This window comes from Hyla sarda, chromosome 2 (assembly GCF_029499605.1).
Source record: "Hyla sarda isolate aHylSar1 chromosome 2, aHylSar1.hap1, whole genome shotgun sequence".
Taxonomy (NCBI): Eukaryota; Metazoa; Chordata; class Amphibia; order Anura; family Hylidae; genus Hyla; species Hyla sarda.
Window position 1 is genome coordinate 399,506,782 of NC_079190.1, and position 22,292 is coordinate 399,529,073.

Below are 22,292 nucleotides of genomic sequence, written 5' to 3' on the forward strand. Positions count from 1 at the left end.
GATTTAAAGGGGTACTCCACTGGAAAACATTTTTTTTAAAATCAACTGGTACCAGAAAGTTTTGATTTGTAAATTACTTCTATTAAATAATCTTAATCCTTCCAGTATTTATCAGCAGCTGTATGATCCACAGGAAGTTCTTTTCTTTTTCAATTTCCTTTCTGTCTGACCACAGTGCTCTCTGCTGACACCTCTGTCTATTTTAGGAACTGTCCAGAGTAGGAGCAAATCCCCATAGAAAACCTATCCTGCTCTGGACAGTACCTAAAATGGCCAGAGGTGTCAGCAGAGAGCACTGTGGTCAGACAGAAAGGAAATTCAAAAATAAAAGAACTTCCTGTGGATCATAACAGCAGCTAATAAATACTGGAAGGATTAAGATTTTTTAATAGAAGTCATTTACAAATCTTTTTAACTTTCTGGCACCAGTTGATTTTAAAAAAATGTTTTGTTTTTCCAGTGGAGTACCCCTCTGCTGACCTCTGCTGTCCATTTGAGGAACTGTTAAGAGCAGGAGTAAATCCCCATAGCAAACACACGCTGCTCTGGACAGTTCCTAAAATGGACAGTAGAGGTCAGCAGAAAGCACTGTGGTTGTGAACATAAGAGAAATCCAAAAAGAAAAGCCTTTCCTCTGTAGTATACAGCCCCTAAAAAGTATTGGAAGGATCAAGATTTTTTAATAGAAGTAATCTACAAATCTCCTTAAGCCACTAGAAGGGGAGAGAGCACACCGTGCAGCTAAACATGCAGATATACGATACCGCTGGTGTACACTGGCAGCCTCTGGACCCGATAAGTAACAACGCAGCACCTGCGGGGTGCACACACTAGATGAAGTATCAAAACAATACAATGCAAAGAGATAGCGTGCACTCACCGCGGGTAAACAGCGGCAGGCCCGAGGTTCGGGATCACCACGGCATAGACAGAGATGGTAAGGGGCTCTCAGAGGCTACGCCGGCTGTTTCGGACGTAGGAACGTCCTTCTTCCGGCCTCAACGTTCCTCTGGAGAGCGTGTATTTATGTTTGCGGAACCTAGCACAGAGTTGTCTCTTGGTTTTGCCTATGTAGTATCTATGGCAAGGGCAGACTATGTAATAGATGACGAAGGTAGTTTTACATGTAATTAATTGTTTGACAGTGATAGAATAACCAGCAAGGGTGAGGTGTTTAGCTCCTGTGTTAAATCTGCAAAATTTGCAGGACCCACAGCGATGATTGCCCACTGGGGAAAGATTCTGTAGCCAAGATTCGTTAGGGGATGAGGTATGTTGCTTAAGTTTGTCACCAATGGTATGGTTCTTCCGGTAGGTAATTAGAGGACATAGAGCTGTAACTTGTCTTAAATCTTCATCTGTAGATAATATATGCCAATGGCATTTGATGGTGGAATTTATAATATCGTTCATTTGAGTATTCTTGAATGAAAATGTAAACCTTCGATCTGTATCCTGGTTATTGCTTTTTTTTGGTTCTATTATATTGTATTAAATCATTTCTGTTCATTTTTTCAACTTTATTGAACGCTGTCTGAATGATATTGATAGGGTATCTGCGGGCCAGCAAACGCTTTTGTAGTTCTTCTGCTTGTGCTAGATAGGAAACATGTTCACTATTTAGCCTTTTTAGATGCATGAATTGACTCAGGGGAATGGCACGCTTGGTGTGTGCAGAGTGCAAACTCTTGAAATGAAGTAAGCTATTGCGGGCTATTTCTTTCCTATAGCCCTCCGTGTGTAGGCCTTGAGGTGTTTTGATGATCCTAATGTCGAGGAAATCCAGATGAATCTGACAGAAGAGGGATGTAAACCGCATGTTCATAGTGTTAGTATTCAAATAACTGACAAAACCATTAAAATGCTCTTCAGATCCTTCCCAAAGGAGTAACACGTCGTCTATGTAACGCTTGTATCCTTTTATGTTACTGACATAAATGTTGTTAGTCGAGAATATATAATTATATTCCAATACTGCAAGAAAGATATTTGCAAAGGTACAGGAGACCGATGTACCCATTGCAGTTCCTGTCCTTTGGCGGAACCACTGGTTCTCGTACTGGAAGTAATTATTCTCTAGGATGATGGTTATTGCTTCGGATATGAAGTTGATAAAAGTTGAAGATTTCCCTGCTTGCTTGAGGAAGAACCTGACAGCCTGTACACCCGCACCAATAGGGATGCGAGTGTACAGGCTCTCAACGTCTATACTGGTGAGATAGTAATGATTAGTCCAGGTAACATTCTGTAGATATTGAAGGACGTCGCTGGAATCTTTTAAATATGAAGGAATGGAGGGTAGAAGGGGCCGTTATAACATCTCTATATATTTTGACAGATACTCCGTCGCGGAACCGATCCCTGCGTCGATAGGTCGCCCGGGGGGATCGGTCCGCGACTTGTGGACCTTCTGCAAATTATACCATTTAGGTTTCTTAGGTGCGACGGGTATCAACCGTTCTGCAGTGGAGTGATTTAAGACCCCCATTTCAACGGCTCGACGAAGAAAAGATCGGAGCGTATCCATGACCCTTCTTGTTTGATCTGATGACACTTTTTCATAAGTGGTGTGATCTGACAGCTGTCGCTTAGCTTCTCCTTCATATTGTGATGTTAACATTACGACGATAGAACCGCCCTTATCGGCTCTTGTAACTGTTAAGTTTCTCTGTTGAGAGAGCCAAGTTAAAATCTTCTGTTCTTCCTTAGTTAAATTTTTAAAAGGGGCTGGATACATAAGACATTTCAAATCCTGTGTAACTGATTGTGTAAATAGATCCAGAGGTGATCCAGGAGGGACTGGAGGGTTAAAAGTAGATTGACGTCCACTGTTGAACCTTAAGTAGCCGGGGACTGGCGTTGTCATGTCAGTGTCTTCTGTCTGTGGATCTGCTAATTCAGCTAGCGCTTTAATATGTGATAGTTCCTCGTCATTGAGGCCGCTTGCAGGAATAAAACCTAATGGTCCTATTGTGCAGGGCCTTTCACCCTCTCTCACAGGGTCATTAGATATTTTGTTCCCTTTTTTACTGAAGAATTTATGCAGTTGGATTTTACGGACACCCTTAAAAAGATCAATCTCAAATTGAGGCATGTCGAAGGATTCATACACACCAAAATTGAGACCTTTAGATAATAATGAGATACATTCAGTGGGTAGGTCTATGCCTGAGATATTTATTACGTTTGTTGTTCCTGGTCCCAGGTCACTGTTTTCTTCCTGACCATAGTTCTTGTGGGACCTCTTCTTTTTTCTTCTTCCCCTTCGAGTCTTCCTCTTAAAGGGGGGTTCGGGCTGTCATGTGAATCAGATTTGGCTCCTGTATCTTTCGTATTGTCATCGCTGGTATCAAAATCGGTTGTCCAATAATCAGATGGACGTTTCTTTTTTTGGGCACGTCTTCTCGGGTTATTCCTGTTTTTCCTGTTATTAGGTCGTTGAGTGCGCGGTTGATGTTGTCGCCAGGAAAAAATCATATTATTCTCATAATCTGTTTTGTCCCGTAAGAACTTATCACGTTTTTTTTCTTTGACTTCAATTTCTGTTATTTTGATTTTCTTATCAAGATTATTAAAAAGTGAAGGCTTGATGATCCGTTAGTCTCAGACGCAGCTCTTTTTTTGCGCGACGTAATTCTTCTGTAGTTCGTACGTAGTCTTATTCTGTTTGTTCTAATATGATGTTCAACAGGTTCTCTGCGTGGGTGAGATGGGCTTTGTTCCAAGCTTCTAAGAATAGTGGGTTATTATGGAACTGCGATGGTACTTTATAAGATCGCAATCCTCTGGGGACTCTTCCACTATCTCTATATGCTTTCAGGGAGTACACTGTCCAAAAGGACCTAAGCTCCTTGTCGGCTAGAAAAGTAATCATATATTCTAAAGCTTTCACGCTAAGTACCTTAACTTCGTCAAGGGAATTGCAGGACATGAAAAACGCCCCTGCGTCTTGTCTATCGGTGTTGGTGGAGCCGGAGGCTCCAGCTGATGGGGTATCTGTATCCATGACTAATAATATGAATTGAAAATAAGCTGGGTAGGGTGCTCATCAATCCAGAAAAAAAGAAATAGCAGAACAAATAGCCTTAAGCCACTAGAAGGGGAGAGAGCACACCGTGCAGCTAAACATGCAGATATACGATACCGCTGGTGTACACTGGCAGCCTCCGGACCCGATAAGTAACAACGCAGCACCTGCGGGGTGCACACACTAGATGAAGTATCAAAACAATACAATGCAAAGAGGTAGCGTGCACTCACCGCGGGTAAACAGCTGCAGGCCCGAGGTCTGGGATCACCACGGCATAGACAGAGACAGTAAGGGGCGCTCAGAGGCTACGCCGGCTGTTTCGGACATAGGAACGTCCTTCTTCCGCCCTCAACGTTCACGTCATAGCGTTGCCCTTTTATGGAAATCCGTGGATAACGTGAGTAACCATAGAAACGTATAAACTATGGGTCAGTGTATGGATCAAAAAGATGGTCCAAAAAGGCGAAGGTGAATCGGAAGTAAAAGAAGTGGACTCCATTGCCAAATAATAAAGAATAGAGCTATTAATGGGAACTATACATAAATAGTCTCTGTCTATGCCATCTCTGTCTATGCCGTGGTGATCCCGGACCTCGGGCCTGCAGCTGTTTACCCGCGGTGAGTGCACGCTACCTCTTTGCATTGTAATCTACAAATCTGTTTAACTTTCTGACACCAGTTGATTTAAAAAAAATGTTTTTTCCAGTGGAGTACCCATTTAAACTCAGTCTAATTTGTGTTTATTGCCTATGATATTGGCTTCTACCAGATTTCTGGCCTAATATCTGTGATCTCCTGTTAATCTGCTTCAACCTATTTTGCTAGTGAACTGACTTTTCCCTGCTTATTGATTCTGTATCTCACTGTTATCTCGGTTTGGACCTGGCTTGTTAGACCACTCTCTGTTTATCAGTTTTGACATTGTCTTTGTTTTGTTCCCTAGTTTTTACTTTTGATAACCATTTGTGTCCTGACCTTTCTCTGACCTCTGTACTGTGTTTTACTTTATTATTTTGACATTGATACGCCCTGCACTTATCCAGTTTAGGGACTTTAGTCCAGTTGGAGGTCCGTTACTTAGGGCAGTATGTCAAGTAGGCAATGATAAAGGCTGTTGGTGATCTCCTGGCTGCATGTATCTAGGTCTAATTTATCATACATACCTTTGGCTCTTAAGCCTGTTAAAGGTGTGCCTCCCAAACAAATCCTCACAGTACTGAGAGCTTCCACAAACAGAAAAATTGCACTTATACAAATAGGAAGTCCAAATAGCAAATTGTACAGTACATAAGGATTACATAGTATTGTTTACTAAATACAATATTGCACTTCTTAGTATGCTGAGCTGCTATTTTGTACAATATAACTCATACAGGAAAATCAACACCTTTCTTCTTTTTAGTTATGATGCAAATGTAACTTGATTTTATGTGAGGTTCAGAATCAGTGCAGATATAATGACAGATCATTTCATTGAATTCCATACATTATAGTGTGCATCTATTGATTTTGATCATTGGCTTATAGTGTGTAAAATGAAATCACATTTTTTCACAACAGTGATCACAGCTTTCTTATTGTGTTTTGCCGATGAATTCTAATTATGTCTGAAGTTGATGAGTGTCACGATTCGGCTGGCTGGAGGTGGATCCTCTGTGCCTGAGAGGGATTGGCGTGGACTGTGTCGGTGGACCGGTTCTAAGTTGCTACTGGTATTCACCAGAGCCCGCCGCAAAGCGGGATGGTCTTGCAGCGGCGGTAGCAACCAGGTCGTATCCACCGGCAACGGCTCAACCTCTCTGACTGCTGAGATAAGCGCGGTACAAGGGAGTAGACAAGAGCAAGGTCGGCCGTAGCAGAAGGTCAGGGCAGGCAGCAAGGATCGTAGTCAGGGGCAACGGCAGGAGGTCTGGAACACAGGCTAGGAACACACAAGGAAACGCTTTCACTGGCACAATGGCAACAAGATCCGGCGAGGGAGTGCAGGGGAAGTGAGGTATAAGTAGGGAAGTGCACAGGTAAAGGTACTGATTAAAACCTCATGCGCCAATAAGTGGCGCACCGGCCCTTTAAATCGCAAAGACCCGGCGAGCGCGCGCCCTAAGGAGCGCGAGCGGGCGCGTCCCGCATCGCGAATCGCATCCCGGCTGGGAACATTATCGCAGCGCACCCGGTCGGCAGGTCTGACCGGGGCGCTGTGAATAAGAGAACGCTGTGAGCGCTCCGGGGAGGAGCGGGGACCCGGAGCGCTCGGCGTAACAATGAGTTTCCTTTCTGATTCCAAGGAATTGACCCTAACATTCATTGTGTCATGCCAGATATAGAAAAATAGATCCGTAGCTCAAAATAGAATTCTGAAGAAAATTATGGAGTTATGGGGAGTATCCAGGTGAGTTGATACTCATAACATATGTAAAATTTCTCGTCATTCTACACTGCATTAAATATTTTTATTAAGAATGGTATTGTGGTTGAAGTTTTATTATAGTTTTCATAGCCCAGAGAGGTTTAGGGGCTAATATGTAGTATATTAGGTTGTTTAGGATTATTGAGGATTTATTATTGGTATCCATCCAGGAGGGTTATTGAATTATTTCGAATTTACCTGCTGGTCTAAGGTGATTCAGTAGTTATCACATGATGAAGGAATAATGGTGATGGACTGAGGCAAGAAAAGTTTCTACTTTTTTATTGAAATTTAATGTAATCAGGTCCATTCTACTGATGATCTGTTCATGCTCATCATCCCTGCTACTGCCAGTCCTCTTCTTCTAGGTCCCCTGCTTCATACTATGTACATGCATGCAATGTTGGCTTCTTACAAGGCAAGTGCCATTACTGTTGCTCCATACTGTGCTTACATCATAGGCTTTCTTTTCTGATGATGATGACAGGCTACAATAAGGGCAAGGGGATCGCATTCAGGAGGCAGCACTGTCTACATACAGTAGAAGGAACACAAGCAACAACTGCTCAAAACTTTAGGGGTGGTCAGAGATGAGAAGGAAGTCTTGATTTACCTTTTCTTCACAGAGTGGATCTTCTGGAGAATGCAGCTTGCAGTTACACAGCCAAGGCTCCTCCTTCTTCTACTGCACATAACACAAGCTAATCCTTGCCCCCACTTTTTTATGTTTTGGTCTCTGCTACTCAGACTGAGACTCAGACAGTAAGCAACAGATTTTAGGGAAGGGAGACACCTAATGGCTGAGTTTTTTTTTATCTGGAGTAAGGAGTCTTCTTCAGTAAATTAAGTGGTTTACAAATATGTTAAGCTGCCAAATAGATGGAAGTTACTTGAAATGTCAGTGACCATTAAATGGAGGGGACTTTTCAGGCGCTAGGAGATGCATTAGATGTAAATATGTACAGTGCTTTTGAATAGGTGGTCACTGTTTAAATAAAATCAGATAAATTAACAGTTTTAGACAATAATAGTTTGTTTTCCTTAGTAAAGTACTAAAATGATTATTCTACATACATTGTAAAAAGTAAACTGCAATGTCTTTGCTAGCAGAAATACCAGAGAACATGCAGCACTCGAACAGGAAGTCATAGTCTAATTAGGAAATAGACAGTGGTGCCAGCCATTAAACCAGGGGGCTTTCATGACCGTTTCATTTGTTCATTGCTTTACTTTGATTCATAATAATTTAACATAGAGGAGAGAAAAATTTTATTGTCACTTAAAAGCTCAATTTCCATCACCGTTTTCTAAATAACCCACCCTTTTCCTTCCTCTTCTAGGGTAACAAAGATGTTAGATGATGAATGGAATTCAGACTGGCAGAAAGTGATGATAAAATCTTTATGTAAAATTTCAGGTAAATATGTAAGCAGTGGCACAATGGTTAAATGAAAAATATCAGCATATTGGTGTGCAGATATATTTTTCAGTGTTCCACTTTTTTCTTCTCCCATGTTGTTTTGGTACACTGATCAGCACCCACCTTAGTATTATTGGATTGAGCCCCCATTCTTTCTTCTTTCTACAATGGGTAAATGAAACACACCATAGACTTATGCTGGATTAAACATACCAATGAAGGGTGTATATATTAAAAATATTGTGTAATCTCTGTAATTGTTGTACATGGAGTTTCTTTAGTGTAACACTATAACATATATAACATGCATGGACTGAGATAAAGCCATGATGATTATGCTGAGGATTAAGGAGTTGAAGTAGATGTCAGCTATATGCACTACTTTATAAGTGGAGGAGTCACAAATGCATTTCAAAGCCATGACAAATTACAGTAAACATGTGTACAACCCTTACTGTTCAAGATCCACATATACTCATATCCACATAAATGATTTCACAAAAACTGGTGTTTGCTTAGGTTACCATTTTATGTAAATATCTGAATTTATTCTAAATGATAGATATCCAATGACAGGTACAAACACTTTTAATTATTTTATAATTATTTATGTATATTTAGACTGATATTAGTTCCAGCAAGTACAATTAACACAAATTAAATAACTGGCAGGCTGGTTCAGGGGGTGAGGACCTTGACACAAGGGCTTACAATCTACAAGGTGAGTGCAGGGAGACAGTAGGTGAGGAAAGCAGTTGTTCAAAGTGCAGCACAGAGGTAGCAGGGTTATTGTACAGTAGGTTGTACAGTAGAGTTTTTTTTTTTTTTAAGTTGTTGTTGATAGTGGATGAAAGTCTGATTTGTCAGGGTAGCGAGTTCCAGACCATGAAGGTAGAGGATAAAAAAAAAAAACATACATTATAGAAAAGTAATGGTAATGTAACCTCTGCAAGGAATTTATTATGAGCAGCAGTCAGTGTTGAAGGTGCAAACAGAAGCTCTCATGATGAAGAAGGTAGCACATTTGCTGAGAAATGCAGCATAACTATATTTCCCAGCTCTCCCTGGGGTAGTGAACTTGGGCAAGCAGAAGGCATTGTGGACTTGATCCCAGCAGGAGTTATCACAGTTACAGCAGGATGATATTACCTCTGACACTGTCACTTTGAGGTAATGTTTAACACTTTCCTCCTGCTCTTATTCCTCCTCTCCAATAATGTGTGGCCCAATAGAAGCATTTCTCTGTCTTCCCTGTCATCTTGGTCTTCTCCTTCATTGATGCCTATTGGATTGTTTTCTTTCTCTTCTCTCAAGTAACAGCATACAAGGTGCTAAGAAAGATATTCAAGGTAGTGTTCTTGCTGATGATTTGCATGGGAACCATCAGCATTTGGACTGCAAAGAAGAGGAGGATCAGGTTAAGGACATGACCAGTAACAAAGTACCAATAAACAATAGCGCTGTGAGAGTAAATATACTGTGCCTATGTGTAACTAAAAACTGTTTATACTATTGTGGCAGTGTGGCAAAGAAAGGGTGTATTTCCCTTGCAAACTCTAGAGAATGCTCCACCTGTGGCCTGATTAATGAGGTATCAGGAAGGGGAAGTGTGTTTAAAAGGAAAGTAAACAGAATAGTTGGGGCTCTCCCTGGGAAACAGCACATCGCTGTAGGGGGAGACACTCGGACCCTGTTGAGGAAGCACACAGCTGGAGCTGTGAGTGGTCCAAGAAGTGATGTGAACTGTGAGTAGCAGGTTGCAGGAGTCACATGTTTAGGTAGCTCACCAGTTAGTAGTCAGGGCATGCTGATATGTGTAGTCAGTGACCAGACGGTCTAGGATTTTATTTTGTTCCTGCGTTGTGTTTGTTTTTCCCCTGCAACCTGTCTAAATAAAGTTGGCAAGGTGCCAGACTTGCATGAATAACCGTTGTCTGCGGGTTTATTCAGTGGAAACGTGTCCTGTGGCAGTGTCCAGGACGATCCCAGAGCTATCGCCAAGGAGAATTCCTTACACTATATATACTCTATACAACAGGTGTAGCGATCTGGTAGGGGTAGTAACAAAGCACAGTATAAATCAAAGGATAAGTGGCGTGATGGTATATCTGTTCACAAGACATAGCCTCTTATGTGCAGCAATACCTTTACTAATTCTAAATGGATTTTGCACAAGGCTCTTATTTATATTCAAAATCTATAGATTCCATTGCTGTGATATTAGGTGGTTTCATTCCTACAGCCACACTTTTTGAGGACCCACGGCAAAAATTAATGACAGGTAATAAAAAAAAGGACTTTATTTGTTGTCAGCACTTTGTTTCAATATCTGCTGCCAGCAAGCTTTGTGTCGTGTTGTCCTTATCATTAGGCACGCTTGTGCTCAGGATCCACACCGCTGAGAGAACTGCCCAGGCCATTGGCGTCTCTACCAGTGTATCCAGCTGAGATATAGCATAGTCCGTAACAGTGAGTAACGCCTCCTCTGCACCTTTGTTCAAACCACAAAGCCTCCAACGCATTTCGAAAGGAGTTACACCTTCTTTATCAGGGATGGTCTTACTCTGGATTGCCAGACTTTTATATATCCTCAGATGGGAGTAAAGTCCTAAACACAATGGGGGATATTTATCAAAGGATTTGGACTGTTTTTCCCCGTCTAAAATTGTCGCACAGAAAGTCGCAGTCTAAATATGTGCAACTTTTTCTTTAGAGGATTTTTAGTTCATGATGCATTCTAGGCTATTTTAGATGGGAAAATGCATTGGTGCAGAATTTATCAATTGTGACTTTTCGGCAAAAATTCGCTGAAGCAGTTTTAAATACAGTCTAAACCATAGATCCCGAAGTCCGTGCGCCCAATTTATTAATAGCCGTGTGACTTTCGATAAATTAGGCACACAATAGACCGGCCTTACGCTATGTAGGTTGGTCTATATTGATCTGGAAAATAGACAACTTTGATAAATCCCCCCCCCCCCAAATATATCTGTTTTGTGCACAGACTTTGTTGAATTGCAATAAAAGTGTCCATTTTATCTTCACAATCTTCTTCATACACTTTACAAAACTACGTCCTAATAACACATGAATAACTCTAGATGTGAACAGGGGTTAAGATAACTTTCTTATTATGTTTTAACTATTATTTAAAAAAAAAAAAGGTGTGGGTGCTAAAAAAAAAAAAGCCCATCACCAAGTGGAGTATACCAAATATCCCTTAACCCAATAGATTTTTATAAGTTGTATTATTTCCTATATGTCTCATTTCTAAATAAAAATAAGGGGGGGGGGGGGGGGGGGAACGACAAAATAATCAGGCCTCATTTCATTTTAAGCTATGGGTCCCCATATCCACCCAATACCCCACCTCCTGCTGTGTCAATAGTGATGGTAAGGGTAGTCTGAGAAGAGAAAAATATCTTGATACCACTGATGGTTAGATATCTCACCATTGATATCCAGCTAGGTAGAGAGGGCCACACTCATAGACTCTCAAGCTCTCGGACAAATGTTTAATAGTCAGAGGGCAGACGTTTCTACATTCTGTGTCAAAGAATTGTACATTCAGACATGAATTCTATCACTTCTCTGATGAGATGATCATTTAATTCTTTCGAAAGCTTGGCTACATTTGTGACTTAGATGCTTTCTAAAGCGAGCAGCTGTAATAGGTGACATTTTATGCTAATAGCTCGTCATTTGCAGCCTGCCTGAGAGACCCTTGTGTTATTCAATATATTTTTTCTTAAGAGAGTTTTTGAGTTGGTAGACACAAATGAGTCATAACATTTAAACTCTCTATCACATTCACAGCTGTTACAGTTATTACCCTGAAGGGCATTGAGATAGTCATCTTGAGATAAGTATCTATATGATGGTTAAATGTACAATTCTTATGTGGTCCCAATTGCATTTGTAACTTGAAAGCACGCTACATTTTATCACTTTTTCCTGTGGCAAAATTGAAACCGTAAAAGATCGATTTGCTTCTGACTCTTGAAAAAAGAATATTATTCCAATGATTGAGATCAAAGATCATTTTCTTTACAGAATAATGGAAGTTTAGCTTGTATTTACTTTGCGAGAATCGTGGGGAGGTTGTTACACAGCTAGAGTGTTCGTACTTCAATCAAAAAGAAAAATGAGTATTGTACGAGAAGTTGTTGCATCTAATTGCTTGTATTATGGAGAATCCACTTGAATATGTATCATATAGGAGCAGCTAGTTGGTTAATATAGAAAGCATTTATTGGAGATAATAATATCCATGTACTCCTAGGAGTGAGTTTAACACTTTCGAAGGAGTACTTATCTGCTACCTATTCAAGGAGCATAAAGAATGATGACACATTTAGTTAACCCCTTAATGACGCAGACCGCCAGTCCTGGTGAGGTGGTACTTAATGCACGAGGACGTACATTTACGTCCTATACATTACCACGAGCATCTGAACGATGCTCGGGTCATGCGCGTCAGGTCCCGGCTGCTGATAGCAGCCAGGGACCCTTCGGTAATGGCCAACATCTGCGATCGTGCGGATGTCTGCCATTAACCCCTCAGATGCCGTGATCAATACAGATCGCCCACAGCGCTGCCGCAGAGATCCAATCATCGAGAATGGCAGACCAGGCCTCACCTGCCTCTGCTGCCTTCCAGGGGTCTTCTGCTCTGGTCTGAGATCGAGCAGACCAGAGTAGATGACCGATAAGACTGATCAGTGCTAGGCCCTATGCATAGCACTGAACAGTATTAGCAATCGATTGATTGCTATAAATAGTCCCTTATGGGGAATATTAAAGTATAAAAATAAAAGTAAAAATAAAAGTAAAAAAATTTGAAAAATCCCCTCCCCCAATAAAAATGTTAATTGTCAGTTTTTCCCCATTTTACCCCCCAAAAAGCCAATTTTTTAAATAAACATATTTGGTATCACCACATGCATAAATATCCGAACTATTAAAATATAATGTTAATTATCCCATATGGTGAACGGCGTGAACGTAAAAAAAATGTCAGTCCAAAATTGCTGCTTTTTTTTAATAACATTTATTTCACATAAAATTGATAAAAATTTATGAAAAGTTTTATATATGCAAATGTAGTTTAAAAAAATTACAGATCACAGCGCAAAAAAAAATGAGCCCTCATACCGCTGCTTATACGGTAAAATAAAAAAGTTATAGGTCAGCAAGATAGAGGGATTTTAAACGCACTAATTTGGTTAAAAAGTTTGCAATTTTTTTAAGCGACATAATAATAGAAAAGTATGTAATCATGAGTATCATTTTAAGTGTATTGACCCACAGAATAAAGAACACATGTCTATTTTACCGTAAAGTGTACAGCATGAAAATGAAACCTTCCAAAATTTGCTAAATTGCGGTTTTCTTATCAATTTCCCCACACAAATAGCATTTTTTTGGTTGCATCATACATTTTATGGTAAAATTTGTGATGTCATTACAAAGGACAACTGGTCGTGCAAAAAACAAGCCCTCATAGTAGTCTGTGGCTAAAAATATAAAAGAGTTATGATTTTTAGAAGGCAAGGAGGAAAAAAAAGAGTCCTTAAGGCCCAAATGGGCTAAGTCCTTAAGAGATTTTAAAGACGTAAAATTAAATATAATGAAAATTCCAGGAGCCTGCATTACACCCGCGTTTAGTGTATTCCAAAAGGTGATGCTCTGCAGCTTGATAGTAAGCCATGTCTGCTACACACATAGACCCATAAGGGTTATTTACTAAGACTGACATTTCACATGCCAGTCTTTAGTAAATCCCCGGCAGCGGTAACATTCGGGCGATTCATTAATTGGTTCTGCCCTCTTAATAAATCAGGCTTTGCTGCATCGGTCCTGCACGATGCACCTTGAAATCCACATCAGCCGAGCTGGTGTAGATTTCAGCTATAATATACTGTAGCTCACTTTTGTATATCGTGAAAGATTAGACAATGGGTTAGGCCATTCCCCTTTACCTCTTTTGGCCTTTTTCTATTAGTGCTAAATGGACACTGTTAGAATCCAAAAATTTTATATGTTGTACATCTTGGCAAAACATTAACCCTAATATACTTCATAAAACATTTTTATCTCCTTTTTATAAAAAGCATGGCTTGCAAAAAAGAACATTAGGTGCCCCCATACCATACAAAACATAATCCTGTATGGCTGCAGCATCATCCGGGGTTGGCCCGGTACAGGAGTTGTACCCCTGTACCCTAGCTGCCCTGTCAGATAGCCTCCCTGCAGTGTCCCCTGGGCCCCCTGCACCTTTTCCCCTTGTATAGTTATCTTTATGCTGTGTATTGTATATAAAAGTGTTATGTCTTTAAGAATCGTTGACATGTGATTAACCTGTGTCATGTGATTAGTGAGGTGTCAGTGGTCATGTGACCTTAGGGTGACCTATGGGACCCCTCCTAGTCTCCCCCATATAAGCCCTGGGAGGAGCTGGCTCACTATCTTGATTTCCAGTTAAGTCTTTGCTGAGGTCCAGTGCAGTGAAGTCCTAAGAGTGTGTCTGGAGTCCAGAGGAGGCCTCAAGTTAACCACGTCCAGAGGAGGCCTCAAGTCAACCAGTCACAAGTCTACAAGTCCACAACCCCCAGGTCCCAGTCAGAGCCTAGTAAGTAACAAACGGGGTGTAGTCAGTCTCAGTCAAGTCACTCAAAGTCAACCTGTCTTCATTCAGCGTGATCTGCATCAAAATTGTCCCAGTCCACTGCAAGTCCCAGTAAGCCCTGAGGTCTCTCAAGTCACTGGTCACCTTCGTGGGCCTGGCTAAGCGGTATAGACTATTCCACCTGTCTAACTCAGTAAAGCTACCGTTGTTCCATGTTGGCGTCGGAGTCATTATTGCCCCCGTGCCTAGTCCAGGATCCAGCGGTATACTTTTGGGTGGTATTGATGATAAACCATGCCCTGGCATCACAAACACAAGGGGTTAATGCCATGAGGGCGGGCTCAGTGCTTGCCTTGAACACGTCCCTTCCTGAGCATTGGATGTCAGAATGAATGAGCAGCAGAATAGGGGGATTTGGGAGCCACATACAGATGCTAGACATATTAAAAAATAATTAGCAAGACCTAGTGAGTAATGTAAGAATTTTTTTTTTTTGTGGGGGGGAGGGGGAATTTCGCTTTTACACACTGCATTTTAAAGTAAAACTGTTCTTTCCATTCTGTAGGTCAATACGATTAGACTATATCCATGTTTACATGATGCTTGTGTGTGAATGAAGCTTTATGTTTATGGTGTAAATGTACCTCATGGTGCGGTAAGTCCCTGGGCACCCTGACATGCATTAATGTCATGGGTCCTCTAGGAGTTAAAGAAAACATCTTATTTATTATGTATCTATATATATCTATTGTGTCCATTCGTACTGGTTTTACAAAAGAATCTCGTGAGTGCCTAATGACTAAAACACTCATAAATAGACATTTAGAAATTTGTTGACCAACTTATGTAGATCAGTATTTCTCACGCACGGTCCTCACGTCCCCCCAACAAGTCATGTTTTCAGGATTTCCTTAGTCTTTCACAGGTGATATAATTCTGGTCAGTGCATCAGGCATCACCACAGTAATATCACCTACTAGCTGAGTACCCGGCGTTGCCCGGTTTTTCCTTCCTAATCCTTGTAGGGGAGGAAAATAAACAAAGGAGGAAGCTTTTGACTTCATATCCCGTCCTCATATATTGTTGTCATATTCCAACCCCACATCCCGACCTCCTATCCCGTCATCATATCCCGACCTCCTATCCCGACCTCCTATCCTGTCCTCCTTTCCCGTCCTCATATCTCGACCTCCTTTCCCGTCCTCCTATCTCGACCTCCTTCCCATCCTCCTATCCCGTCCTCCTATCCCGTCCTCCTATCCCGTCATCATATCCTGACCTCCTATCCCGACCTCCTATCCCGTCCTCCTATCCCGTCCTCCTTTCCCGTCCTCATATCTCGACCTCCTTTCCCGTCCTCCTATCTCGACCTCCTTTCCCGTCATCATATCCCGACCTCCTATCCTGACCTCCTATCCCGTCCTCCTATCCCGTCCTCCTTTCCCGTCCTCATATCTAGACCTCCTTTCCTGTCCTCCTATCTCGACCTCCTTTCCCGTCCTCCTATCCCACACTGTTCCGATATATTACTGATGACCTTTTTTTTTTTTTTTTTTTATTGGGGGAGAGCTATGGACCTCTAAATAATAAAATCCCAACTGTGAAAGAAACTTAGTATTTTTTAACAATGCCTTCAATTAAAAGAAATGTAAGATGACTGATGTCTGATGTGTTTCAAAAATTGCTGTAAATCTTAAACCTGGCAAATTGATTCTATTGTCTCCAATATAAATATAAGTAAATATATATAAATATAAGTAAACAAATAAACAATGGTAAAAAGCACAAAGCATTCCAGCCTATGATCCTCAGTTAGAAGAATTTATCAAACTGTTTTTTTAATTTAAACGATTTCATTTGAACAATCTTGGCCATTTTTTTCCAGCCACTTTTCTATTAAACTTACAATTTACAAGATTCAGCAATCATAGCACAATTTAAAACACATAGGAGCGGACAGGACCACACTTACATGTTAAGAATCAATAGTTTACAAAATGACTGCCATTTTCCCTTTAAATTGCTTGCTTATGATACACTGGAACACTTCGATCACCATTCAAGAAGCTATTTCAAAGCTGCTTACATGGGATCATTAATCTTTCCAGGCGTATGCTGTGTAATTATATCACACTAGTGCTGTTTAATAACAGAGATCACACGCATTTCAAGCAAGAAAATGTATCAAATAGACCTATTGCAATATTATTACACTACTGGCATCAACTATGTGTCTGGTTAAAGGAGATATCCACTGAACATAAAAAAAAAAAAAATATATATATATATATATACACACACACATATATTGTTATATAGTTGATAGTAAAGATGGTTACAATTTCAAATTATTGCCATTTTTGTTTCTGCTGCTTTCTAGTTGAAGAGCAACTGTGCAATATTGCGCATTAGGTTCGCTGCAGTGTTAAAGGGGTGCTACGGTGAAAAACTATTTTTTTCAAATCAACTGGTACCATAAAGGTAAACAGATTTGTAAATGACTTCTATAAAAAAAATCTTAATCCTTCCAGTACTTATCAGCTGCTGTATGCTCCTCTACAAGTTGTGCAATTCTTTCCAGTCTGACCACAGTGTTCTCTGCTGACACCTCTATCCATGTCAGCTGCTGACACCTCTGTCCATGTCAGGAACTGTCCGGAGCAGGGGAGGTTTGCTATGGGGATTTGCTCCTACTCTTGGAGTTCCTGACACAGACAGAGATGTCAGCAGAAAGCACTGTGGTCAGCAACTCAACTTCCTCTGCAGTATACAGCAACTGATAAGTACTGGAAGGGTTAATATTTTTAATAGAATGAATTAGCAAATCTGTTTAACTTTCTGGAGCCAGTTGATATGACATTCCCCCCCCCCCCCACCCCCACCGACGTACCATTGTACTTTTCTTTCACAATATTCTGCATGTGTTTTGCTGCTTATTTGTTTTGTTGAAGGAAGTGGTAAAATAGGGATTTATATTGTCTTCCGCAGTCATCAAAGTATCACATGAAATATGTGTAAGGAGCCAAATTAAAAACAGCGACATACCTGCCCATAGGTTGAGTCTGGTATTGCAGTTTAGCTCTATTAAAGGGAGTAAGGGTTTGCTTTGGCTACAAACATTTTCTGACATGGCCCTGAGAAAAGTTATGTGTGGTTCTTCTCCGCATGGTACGACCCTACGTTTTCAGACTTGAAGATCTTTATAAACTACAGACTAGGGCAGTGTTTCCCAACAGTGTGTCTTCAGCTGTTTCAAAACTAGAACTCTCAGCAAGCCCATACAGCCAAAGACTGTCCGGGCATGCTGGGAATTGTAGTTTTACAACAGCTGGAGATGCACTGTTTGAAAAAACACTGGACTAGGAAATTTGAAGATCTTGAAGTCTGAAGACATATGGGTACAGAGGAGCACCACACCATTAAAGGGGTACTCCAGTGGAAATAAAAAAATTTCAAATTAATTGGTGGCAGAAAGTTAAACAGAGTTGTAAATTACTTCTATTTATCAATCTTTATCCTTCTAGTACTTATCAGCTGCTGTATGCGCCAGAGGAAGTTGAGTTGTTCTTTTCAGCCTGACCACATTGCTTTCTGCTGACACCTCTGTCCATGTTAGGAATTGTCCAGAGCAGGAGAAAATCCCCATAGCAAACCTCTCCTGCTCTGGACAGTTCCTGACATGGACAGAGGTGTCAGCAGAGAGCACTGTGGTCAGACTGAAAAGAACAGCTCAACTTCCTCTGTAGCATACAGCAGCTGAAAAGTACTGGTTTAAGATTTTTAAATAGAAGTAATTTTAATAGAAGTAATTTACAAATCTGTTTTACTTTCTGGCACCAGTTGATTTAAAACAATTTGTTTTCCACTGGAGCACCCTTTAATGCTTGCAGTAATCTGTATTATCTATTAAAAAATCTTAATCCTTCCAGTACTTATCAGCTGCTGTATGCTCCACAGGAAGTTATTTTCTTTTTTAATTCCTTTTCTGTCTGATCACAGTGCTCTTTGCTGACACCTCTGTCCATGTCAGGAACTGTCCAGAGCAGGATAGGTTTGCTATGGGGATTTGCTCCTACTCTGGACAGTTCGTGACATGGACAGCAGAGAGCACTGTAGTCAGACAGAAAGGAAATTTTAAAATAAAAAGAACAACTCAACTTTCACTGTAGTATACAGCAGTTGATAAGTACTTTTTTAAATAGAAGTAATTTACAAATTATCTCCGGTGTTCCACATCTGCATGTATTTTTGTTTTTTGTTTTTGTTCCAGTTCCACCAACCATTTTTGTTCCAGTCCCGCTAACCATTACTACACTTGTAGTTACTTTCATTTTAATAATTTCTATCTTTTATTATTATTTTTTTGTAATTTTATTTTATTTTTTTAATTTTTTAATTTAATTTTTTTTTTATCTCTACCTTTTTATTATCATTATGATTATTTTTATTTTTATCATTTATATTATTCACATTTATATTATTCATATTTTTATCTCCATAGTCATCCATTTTTTCATTTTTATGTTCTCATGTTACAAACCATTTTTTCACTTTTGTATACATATATTTTTTCTATATATTTTTTCTTGATATTATGCTGTCTATTTATTCCATAAGCTATCACTAGACCTAGTCCTTTAAATATACCCTATATATACATATATATATAGGAGTCTGCTAACTAACTGAAGTTATTTAATACCCACATTGAACCATTGTTTTTCCAGCCTTCCACGTTCAATTACACATTAATTATCCATATATCATATCTACATACTCTTTTACCTCTACTATCTAATTTTCTCTATTTTTCTCCTTTTCCTATATGATCCAGTTCCTGAATTTACCTACAACCTGGAATTTCCAGACTTTCTGGTTTTCCACTAATCACAGTTCACACTATAAAAAAACTCTTCCCGCACAAACCATACACCTATACCTCTACTGAAGAAAAGGCCCGAGGCCTTGAAACGCGTCTAGAATTGTGTATTCTACTTGCATCTATCTATAATCATCTCCATATCCCAGCTCTATACCGAACTCTATTTGAAACAGCTGGAAGCCCCCAGTATTGGGACCACTGCGGCTTCACTGCCACTCTGCGCGCGTGCAAGCGCTCAACTACACGGGGCGTGCTGCACGCACTCCCACTGCTACCTTGAACGCACCGCTTTATTCCACCAGCCAAGGACCTTCGGCTTACCTACGAGGCCGGTGCCATCCGTGCCAGCTTGCGGAGAGGACAACTCCAGCGCTTCCTATAACGCTTCCGGACACAGGAGATACAGACCTTCACTGCCGGAGGCCTGACACCTCCGTGCCACATCACCGAAACAGCTCCTCTGCCGATACCAGCAATACCAGCGGTCGCAAGGGTGGTGAGTGGTGATGTGCACCGGACTTTTTTATCCTTCACATCTGTGAGACAGTTTGTTACACTGCACTACCATCGGCTGATTCATTGAGATTGGACACTGCAACTGTTACAACAAGCCGTTATTTGACATTGTATTTGGCTATCGGCATCACATCGTGCTTATAAGAGACTGAGCAGTTAAGCACACTGTTAACTGATTATTATTGATGCCAACATTGGATGAACTATAGATGCAAGTTTTATTTTATTTTATTTTATTCTCTCTATTGAATTATCAATTCATTGATTTTATACATTTTTATTATTCTACGCTGCGCCTTTTGTCCCATGCAAGGGCCCTGCAGGGACACTAGATACCAGCGAATAACATCACCTTTAATAAATATATTATATTTTTTCAATTAATATCTGGATCTCCATCTATTCTTATTCTTTATATTCCACTAACTTTCTTTTACATATACCTTGAGGACTGGTACCTAGTTGATTTATCAACTAAATCGTTTTTCTGTACTATTTAGACCTTTGGGTGAAGGTAACACCAGTTAACCTCAGGTATATTCACCCACTGAGTGAGCTACACCTTCTTTTATCTAATTTACAAATTTGTTTAACTTTCTGGAGCCAGTTGATATGAAAAAAAATGATATTTTCCACTCGAGTACCCCTTTAAGTGACCACTAGGTTCACAAGGCATAGATACTTACAGATTTTGTTATGTCTGACATGTCAGATGTTTCAAAGAGATCCTTGCATATTTCTAACCTTGATGCATTTTGACTGCTACAGTGCATTCGGAAAAGTGTTCTGACCCCTATAAGCCTCACCCCTCATCATTCTGAACTCAATACCCGCATAATGTCAGATTAAAAAAACTGAATGTAAGAAATCTTTGCTAATCTATTGAAAAGTAAAAGCTAAAATATTTCATTGACATAAGTATTCAGACCCTTTTCAGCCTTTAATCTTCTTGGGTATGATGCCACAAAATGTGCCCACCTGGACTTAGAGATTTTATTCCATTCTTCTCTGCAGATTCTCTCAAGCTCTGTCAGGTTGGATGAGGGCCATTGGTGGAAGCAGTATTCAGGGTGCATAGCCCTGTGTTGTCTTGGCTGTGGGCTCTTGTTGAAAGGGAAATCTGTTCAGTCTGAGATCCAGAGCACTCATTTTCATCAAAGAGTACCTGTCATTTGGAAAAATATTTGACATGTCCTCTGCCACATGCTCCTCTTCCTGCTCCATGTCACGTGATCAAGACACGATCCACAGACTTACATTGCAAGTTTGTTTCGATCATGTGATCAGGGAGAGAATGCGCTGAATGCAAACTTTTCATTGATCATTCTCTTGTTTGGTGGAGGTCTGAACACTCAGACCCCCATTGATCCAAACTTTTGACATGTCCCTAGGGCTGGTCATTTAGAAATATCTCGCTCCATTCAGATTCCCTCAACCCTGACCAGTCTCCCTATCCCAGCTACTAAAAAACCCCCACAGCATGATGCTGCCACCTCCATGCTTTACTGTAGGAATGTTATTGGGCAGGTGATGAGCAGAACTTGGTTTCTCCCAGACATGATGCTTAGAATTAAAGATGTAAACCTTACTTTTGGTTTCTTCAGACGAAAGAATCTTGTTTCTCACAGTCTAAGAGTCATTTAGGTGCTATTTTGCAAACTCCAGACAGGCTTTAATGTGTGTGTGTTTTTTTTTTTTTTTAGATACTGAGGACTGAGGAGAGAATTATTTGTGGGCCCTAGTGTTCAGAGACAGATCAAGGGTTTGAGAATATCTAGTTGGATCAGTTTATTTTAGTCTTTTCCTGTTCCTTTTCTGCTGCAATTTTCCTTTATTTGTTATTTGTTCTGGTTACTGTCTGGTTGTTACACATCTTGGTCCTACTGTAAGTCCTTGGAGTATTTGAGAATGGACAGCCAGGAACAGTGATTGCGATTGCTAAAACTCAATACTGCCATATTGTTACCAGCTGGTACTGTATCTGTTCGCATGTGAATCTGATGCAACGGTTTGAACTGAAGAATAATACATGTTTGTGTAGTAGACTTAAGAATTCTGCTTTAACAAGCTTTTATTCTAGCTGTAAATTCTAAAGGAAACCTAAGGCTCCTTTGTGCCCTGTTAAACAGATAGTAGCCCTCCATTGTTTCTCTAGTCTTCACATCCTCAATGGGCTAATTTTGATGTGTAAATTACTGTACACTAATATTTGCACTTAAGATACTTGTAATCAGAATTTTATTCTATGATATGATAGTAATGTTTCCTTCTGGGAAATATGGTCAGTGGATGACTATTAAATTGGGACAGAGTGAAAAAGAGGGTTAATTAACATAGTAACATAGCTTATAAGGTTGAAAAAAGACCAGAGTCCATCAAGTTTAACCTATACCCCTAATGAGCCCCTAC

General features: G+C 40.2%; 1 protein-coding gene across 2 annotated transcripts in view; it reads left to right on the forward strand.

Annotated features, from left to right (window-relative positions):
- The first annotated feature begins 7,821 nt into the window (after nucleotides 1–7,821).
- Nucleotides 7,822–22,292, forward strand: part of LOC130356810 (organic solute transporter subunit alpha-like) — a 131,125-nt gene continuing 116,654 nt past the window's right edge. For both annotated transcript variants that reach the window (XM_056558783.1, XM_056558781.1), the window contains exon 1: nucleotides 7,822–7,854. The gene's annotated coding sequence lies outside the window, so the exon portion shown is untranslated. The remainder of the gene's footprint in view (nucleotides 7,855–22,292) is intronic.